An 8,115-nucleotide genomic window follows, 5' to 3' on the forward strand; every position below is an offset into this window, starting at 1 on the left:
CTTTCATTCTACAAGAACATTATGAATATTCTCCTAACTCTGCTTTCTACAATTCAGACCCTTTAATTCTTATTCCATGCTCAGGGAACCTGCAGAAAGTAAAAAGTTTATTTTTATCTTCTCTATTGATACCATCTTATAAGAAAAAAATCTATTATCACCATTTCTATCCTTCTATGTCCCTTTCCTCATGCTTAAAAATTCTTGGTGAACTGAACACCAGGTACACATCAGGACTGGAATTTTACTCACAATGTTCAGGCCTAATGATTGTAATGTCTGGAATTCAAAATGACAACAACAGAAAATTAGCAATCCCTTTTAGGGTAGATGTAGTAAAACTAAGTCAAAATATTCCCTTGCTTTTCCAAGCCCAACCTTAAGATTTCATTATTAATAATGAATGGTAAGAATGTGTTGAAGAAAATGCCCACTAGGTAGATTGTGGTGACTCTTAACCCTAGTAGTAAACAGCAATTAGTAGATGCTGGAATATGCTGCATAGCAAGTTGTACCAACACGTCATACTAGCAGTGGGGAGAAAGTATCCCTAAAATAATAAACACCCCACTACAAACATCTCCTCTACACAAGGACTTCAGGATCTGTATTTATCATATAACTCTGAGTTGAGAGCTACTATTACAGCTACTATGGATTTTATTTTTATTGCATCATATTTTGAAATGAAATGAAAGCAGCAGCTGGTGAAAGTTACACTGGAAATACTCTGTTTCTGCTGATGGAGGTTGTTTCAACCAAGGGCATATAAAGAGAAGGTAACTATGACAGACTAAGAAAAAACAGTTTGTATACAGATACATCCATAGCGAGGCACAGCAGTGCTTTTTGACTAAATCTCTTCTGAGGTAAATAAAGCCAACTTCCTCCCAGGAATTCCTCACAAAATGGCCTAGTGATTTATAAGTCTTTCTCAGTCTTGTCAATCTGTGTCCAGCTTGGCAGCACATTGTATTAGCCAGATTTTCTGGACTTCTTTGTGGTCTCTAAATAACACAGAGCAGCTTTTCACACCTCTGCTTCCTACTGCTCTTGTCTTTTCCATGGGAAATAACAATTTAATAGGCTTCTCCAAAAGATAGCAAAACAAGTACTATGAAAGTGACAACTCCTCTCAAAGCTAACTGACTATTCAAGCATTAATTTGAAAACTAGATTTTCAGAAGCAGTTGTCAGTGCCCTGGAGAGCTTCTGAATATTTACCAGCTTTTCAAACTTTGCTAACTCTTGCTGCAGTTGTATGACCACATGACCCATGACCTTCATGGTTCCTGCGACAAACTGTGCTTTGAGTCATATTGCTGTAATTCCCCTTTTTTTGCTTCTTCTTTTTTTTTCTTTTATTTTTTTTTAATCTCGAGAGTGTCTCAAATTAGCAAAGGCACAAAAAGAAGAGAGGTACTTTTTTACATTAGAAATTTTCTCATCGTTTAGTTGCTGATGAATAAGACACTGTACCAATCCAAACATCTCAGCTTGCCTATGTGTAATTTCTCTCAGTACAAGAAAAAAAATTCTAATTTTCAAAAAAACACTACCAGCCATCTGAAAAAGTCTGGAAGACCTCCAGTGCATGCACAAGTGCAAGAGGTTTGTACATAGGAAAATGCTACATACAAATAGGGTTTGCTATTGTAATAATGAATGGCAAAAATTGCTATAGGAATAATAAATGAAATAATGAATCTTATTATGTGGGTGACAGTGGTATTTTGATTACTATTTTGCTTACACCAAGTTTTCAGTGGGTTGATTTTATTACATCAGGAGAGGTATTTTTGATTTTTAATAAAGTAGCTGACATTTACTATAACTTAGAATTACTCTGGAGCAAATTCTAGAGAAGAGCTATCTAGAAAATTTGTTTGCATTGTGAAAACATGACCTACTTGTTCTTCCAGGTGACACAATAAAGAATGTAGTAAGAAATTTTTATTTCACAATTTGGAGAATATTTCTAGATAAATACTGAGCAATTAAACCAGAAAATTTACAATTATGATAATTTTCCTAGTTTTCCTTAAATAATTCTTTTCCATATACAGGCAAAATAAGGGGAAAATATAAATTGTTCACTTCAAAAGAGGACATGTTTTTTCCCTATGTTATTTACAATGGAATATATGACATAAAGTTCTAGCAAGGAGCAGTTGGTTTAATATTGTCACATAGTGCATGTTACCAGTAAACCCTAATCTTTCTTCTAAATTTGAACTCGACCTACAATATCTCTTGTCTTTACCAAGGGTATTGCTTTTCATTAATTCATCTTGGATCTGTGATGCACTGGGCTCACCAAGTGAATCAGAAACACCCGTGTGGTAACATTTCCTCCAAGGTAGCTGAAGCTGTACTTGTGCTTTGTCTCAGTCTTGGTCTGTCTTGGTTTAGACTTTATATTGGTTTACTGCCTCTAGAAGGTGAAATGGTCAGATAGAATGTCTGCTGGGGCAAAGTTTCACCTTCAAAAATGTTTAACTATACATGAACCATAAACATTAGATTTTTTTCAGTGTGGTGTCTTGTGGACACTTTTAACCTGATTCTAGGTTTCCTAACCTTAAATTAACCATTTTATGGGAAACCAGCCTTGGATTTTCCCTTGTGAAAAACACCTGAGAGAATCAAAAAGTCTGAGTGGTATCTTCATATCTATCTGCTGGATTATTTTTATTTGTTAAAGAAATTTATATAGGAATTGTCGCATAAATAGTTGTTAGAATATTGACAAAATTTGCTTGGCAGGCTGGAGTCACTGTCCTAGAAATTGTGTTAGAAAAACTGTAGGAAAATGGAATAGGAAGAAAACACTTGAAAAATATTATAGCACAGACAGTAACTTTATGCAAGCAAAGACAGAGAAAAAATACAACAGTTACTAAATATTTCATTTGATATCACTGACTCAGTTCCTTTTGTTAGCTGATAAAGTGGTTTGATAAAAACAAAGTATAGAATTAAGGTTATTTGTGGACCAGATAAATTCAACAAGTCAACTTGCTTCTATATACATTGAAAAGGAAGGCACATAAGTACATATCCTAAGTGCATGTCAAAAGTGTTTTGACACACAATTATACTGTAAAAATGTAAACCAGCTAATGACAAGTTGGACAGATAAGGCTGAAGATTAGCCATGGGAAATTGCCACATCAGAGTAAATAGAAAAAAGAAGTAATAAAGCAATTTTCCAAGTGCATCAATCTGCCTATTTGCAATTCCACTTAGCTAGAACTACTTTCCAATCATACACACTTCTCTATCAGTACACAAGTATCAGCATTACATGGTGTTCCCTTTTTTAGGGTTTGTTTTTTATCTTCTTGTTCAATGGGCCTGTGCTAGTTCACAGGGAGTGAATATGGATAGTTAGAAGCTTGAGTCTCCCCACAGATTATCACCTCAGCTTCTCTATTGGAGAAAGTAAAAATGGCAGGATAAGAGGTAAAGTCCTGATGCAGTAAGCTGACAGTATCTCATTTAAAATTATTTTCTGCTCATCTTGTTAATTCAGAGCCTCTTAAAAGTGAAAGACTTTCAGATTCCTTGTTAAATTCCAGCTGGTAATTGCTTTCTGCAGAATGGATAAGGTGAAAATCTCTAGAACAAAAAGTCTCATCTTAGTGGCTTTCAGGATGGAAGTTCCTAATACACACAATGCCAAACCACAGTGAGTGACAATCTGTAAGTCCTGTGCCAATAACAATAAATGCTACTGGCTGCTAATAGCTGCTCTCCAGAGCTGGCATCTAATGCCAGCTTCCTGATTCCTTCCATTCTGCAGTTGCCTAAACTTGATGGTATAAATCACAGGCAAAGCATGAGGATTACATGAGTGAGTATTAGTCAGTTATTCCCTTAAAACTTGTCTACACAAGCTATGTCACAGCAATTTATCCAACATTAACTAAGGTCTGAATGGATTGTTAAGCTGCATTACACCTTTGGCTGGACACTTTCATTTGAAATTTAGTTAGCCTTTGGTCAGGTTGATATGATTCATTCTTATCTGGTTTACTTTAGCAAAACAAAGGTGGATTGATAAACACCAGGAACAAAAAGAATTATTTATTGGAAGCAGTGGCCACTGCTAGTATATGAGCAAATGGGTATGAAATTGAGTTTAGAAGCTACAAGATAATTCTTAACCCTCACAGCAACCAAACTCTGGGGCAATGTTTTTAGCAGAGTAATATGAGCAAAATACCTAACTAGTTTTAGCAAAATTCAGTTAGTTTATGAAACAGATATGGCATGCTTGCAATTACAAGGATTTAATGACCCTGAAAATGCCTTTCAGAAAAGTTCCCACAATAATATTTACATACAACTCTACCTCTTTCAAGATTTAAAAATGTATATAATTTACATAGAATGTATCTTGCATGATAAAATATTAAAACAAATAAAAATCTTTCAACAAATCAAACAAAATCTTTCAAACTGAGCATATAGGCTCAGATTCACTAACAAACACTTTCATGTTGTGGTGTTTATTCTCCCTTATTCCAATTTTTATTTCTAACCTGAAAGTAGTAATACCTTCTTGTCTCACAGGGAGCAGGAAAATTGAAGGAAAATTCATGACTATTTATAAAATGCTCACTCAAGTGATAAAAACAATCTCCTCACAAGGAAATCAATAAACCAGTACAGATCTAGATAGTGTATAATAAAGGCTATGGCCACACACAAACTATAGCAGATAAACAGCTGTTTGTTCACTGTGTATCCATCTTCCAGGGGTCCTGCCAGGAGGTACATCTGATGATCTTGTAGGAAATTACCTTAGTGATAAGCACAACACACTGCTTTAATTTTCTCTGGCAGCATTGCTTAGGACTCTAAACACATATTTATCAGCCAATGATCTGGTAAACAATAATTCAATGTAATTTAAAATTCAAGGGGTTTTTTGGAAATCTCTGCTTCAGTTAAATTATTTGAATTTACTGCCGAGCTAAGGAAGTAAAAACATCATGAAATTACTGGATAGTAATAAAATCCCTTTCTGGCTATAAGTTATTATTAATATGTCACCACATCTTCAAATGTATTTGAACTAGAGTGGATATCATAATATGTTACTATTTACCTGTAAATACACACTGGATCTCTCCACTGACCTGATATGAATGCACTAAGCTGATGTGGGAGCACCCACACTGCAGTAATGATAACCATCTATGTCTACAACCCCAAATCCCCACTGGCATTGCTATTTATGTGTTTTGGCACTGGAATCATCAGTGGGTATGATTCTCCTCTGGGGAAGAGATTCTCCCAGAGAAGAATCATACCCAGGTTTTGGGTTTTCACACTCCATTAACTTGAGGTGCTCTGGGAAATGTTTGATAGCGTGCTATGGCAAATTTCCCTCTTCCTTTCAGGTCTTCATAGGAAAGTTTTCAGTCTGCCAACATGTTTAGTCAGCAGTTCATGAGTTCCTCTCTTTCATGTGTCCCAAACAGTGTCTGTATGAGCACAGCTGTTCATGAGGCTGAGCTGTTCATGCTTGTACTTGCAGAGTTACTGCAGCCATGAACAGATGGAGAGTTCGAAATACACAAAGAGCTCTGTGACTGTTCCGGAGTAATCAACAGCTCCTGTGTCACTGGACTAATGTCAAGGAAATTCCTGAAACTTCAGGAAAGTGTGGAGGGGTGCAGAGCACACATGGTCACTTAGAGGGTTGGACCATGATAATACTTACTGGATTTAGTTATGAAAAGTATTCACAAAGACAGGAAAGAATAATCAGTTCTTGTCAGAAAGACAGCTACTGAAGAAAAATGTACTTCTAATATCAAACTTATTTTAGTACTTACAAAGCAATACTTACAGAGTATTCACATCAATGACCAAAGTGTTGACAAACTTCTTATTTAAAAACATACTTGTCCTCATATCATCACCAAGAGATAACAGAATTGTCATTATTCTTGTTTTCATTAGTGGTGGTTTCCAGCAGAGAAGGCACTAAGTGGTTTAGGGCACTTAGTGGCATTAAGATCAGAGTGACATTGAGTTAACTTAGCTCTTCTGTGTGACTCCAAAGCTGGTCTAAAGCCATTGTTTTAAACTGAATTTTTACAGTTAGCGTGTGGGCACTGACTGTTTACAGGAGCAAAAGGTAGGACTGACAGGTGAGGATTACATTCTTTTGTTAATTGCCAATACCCTGAATGACTTGAATTTTGAAGTTTTCCTTTTTCATGTGGCAGTTCAGGAGATTATATAAAAAACACCTGCAGATCTCTGGGGAAACAAAAAAAGGACATATTTGTGTGGAGGATGTTCAGTGTTACTACCTCCACACAGAAAAGCTACCAGTAAGATTTCTCAGTCAAGCATTATCTCTGGTGACTATGATCTTTGTACTTTTCCATAGGATACCTGGGAGAAGACAGTTTAATTACACTTCAGACATGCTGGATGGTTGCTTTGCATGCCTGGAATCAAGACCACTCATATTACTGGACAATTGTACTGAAGGATAAAAGTGCAAACATGTATGTAATGGCCAAGGCAGGAGTCAGCAGTGCCTCCCACTCACCTGATCAGCCTTGCCTCTCCAAACAGCTCACATGCTCTGCTTCAGCACATCTAATTAAAGTGCACAGAGTTCTGCACTAAAGCAGCTGTGCTCTTTCTGGCAGCCAGGGTAGCTCATTTACAGCTTGCTCAGGTATTTCTGCATGCCCTGATGTAGAGGCCTAATTGAGGCAATTGTTATTGCTGCACAAACAAGGCAAACAAAATAATACATTTCATAGTTGGAGGCTTACAGAATGGACTGTCATGCATGAAAAAAAATGAATGGGAAATGTAAGACTGGATATGAATTATTTACAGTTGCAATGGGATTACAGCAACTGTGGTTGGTGACAAGCTGTGTGATATTCTCTTCTTTGTCAAACATCTCTGCCAACTTGAATGTTCCAATAAATCAATGTTAACTGATTAAATCACTTTAAAGTAACCAGGTTTTGGCAAAGCCTACTACCACCTTGTGTCTTGCAGCAGCTTGCTATGCCCTTCCCAGATCTGATTCCTCTTCTCTACAGCACCTGAGCCAGTAAAGGAGGTAGATCCTGCAAAGAAATAGAGCTCTACATCTTTTTCTGCCAAGAACCTATGTCATTAAACGGCAGTAGTTACAGACTTTCTTCATGTAGAATTTTTATTCCGTCTGACATGCCAATGTGTTTTGAAATTTCCACCAGCCACATGGGCACTCCAAAGAACAGACCATCAGCAGCTGTTCACCGAATGTACCCAAATTGTTTACAGTGTGTGGTCAGGGGTGCAGGACATGCTAGAATGTGGGAAACAGTGGAAAACAACACCATGCACATAGATGGGAAGGAGAGCACAACCAAGCACCCCTGCTCAGCACAGCCCTCCCAGCTCTCTGTAAGGAATTAATTGTTGACCCTGAACAAGTACTGGGAACCCCAGTCTATTTCAATGGGGACCAAGAGATCTGCAAATAACATTTCCTGGTGGATTTTTTTCTTCTTTCTTTCTTTTTCAGCAAAAGAGGGTCTTGAATCAGGAATCCTCTCCCTTTCATGTAAACGGCCATGTGATTTCATTGTAAGAGTCAGCCTCCAAGAGCGCCCTGGAAGACTGGAAGATCAAAAAGGACAATGTGGGACTTCACAAGGGTTATTGATGAAAAAACTCACTGAGGTTCCTGATAGCAGTGATTTGTTTAAGGCAATTTGGGCAGATTCTCAATAGCCAGAGGCTTACTTCCTAAATAACAAGAGGAAGTGTTTGCTAACCTTGATTAGCCCAGTGGCTAGAAAATTTATACTTAGATAGGCCAAGCTGCCTTCAGTGTTGTAAATGACTGCAAAAAAGTAAGAACATCAGTCCCCTACGAGCTGGCAAGGGTGTCAGGTTCTGTAACAGTCATGCTCCTGCCCCAAACTCCCCCTGCCGAGGCCTTAAGGCAAAGGAAAAACAAACCTTTCAACAATAACTAACTAAGCCTCAGGGGCTCTACGGCAGAGAGCAAAGCTCCCTCACCCAGGGAGCCGCTTTTGGAAGGGCCCCCGGCCGCAGCTCGGGCCGGCGGTCCCGCCT

The sequence above is a fragment of the Geospiza fortis genome, unplaced genomic scaffold (assembly GCF_000277835.1).
Source record: "Geospiza fortis unplaced genomic scaffold, GeoFor_1.0 scaffold40, whole genome shotgun sequence".
Taxonomy (NCBI): Eukaryota; Metazoa; Chordata; class Aves; order Passeriformes; family Thraupidae; genus Geospiza; species Geospiza fortis.